Consider the following 202-nt stretch of genomic DNA (forward strand, 5'->3'; position numbering starts at 1 on the left):
CGGGTCGAGAAATGGCGTGCTAGGGCCTCTAAAGATGGTTTTGAACCAGGGGAGACTCCTAGACCCCACTGGACAATGTTGCCACAATGGCGCTTTTCAATTGAAAACAGACATCATCTTTCGAGACATTCGTCATCTTTAAAGACTTCCTCACGCCATTTCTCGACCCGCTCTTTCATTTGAGCCAAAAAAAACATTCATA

General features: G+C 45.5%; 1 protein-coding gene across 1 annotated transcript in view; it reads right to left on the reverse strand.

Moving 5' to 3' along the window:
• Window positions 1–202, reverse strand: part of LOC107039223 (ribosomal oxygenase 1) — a 9,639-nt gene that overhangs the window by 3,055 nt on the left and 6,382 nt on the right. The gene's annotated exons all lie outside the window — the stretch shown is intronic.

Source organism: Diachasma alloeum, unplaced genomic scaffold (assembly GCF_001412515.2).
Source record: "Diachasma alloeum isolate Michigan unplaced genomic scaffold, Dall2.0 Dall_scaffold_00295, whole genome shotgun sequence".
Classification (NCBI taxonomy): domain Eukaryota; kingdom Metazoa; phylum Arthropoda; class Insecta; order Hymenoptera; family Braconidae; genus Diachasma; species Diachasma alloeum.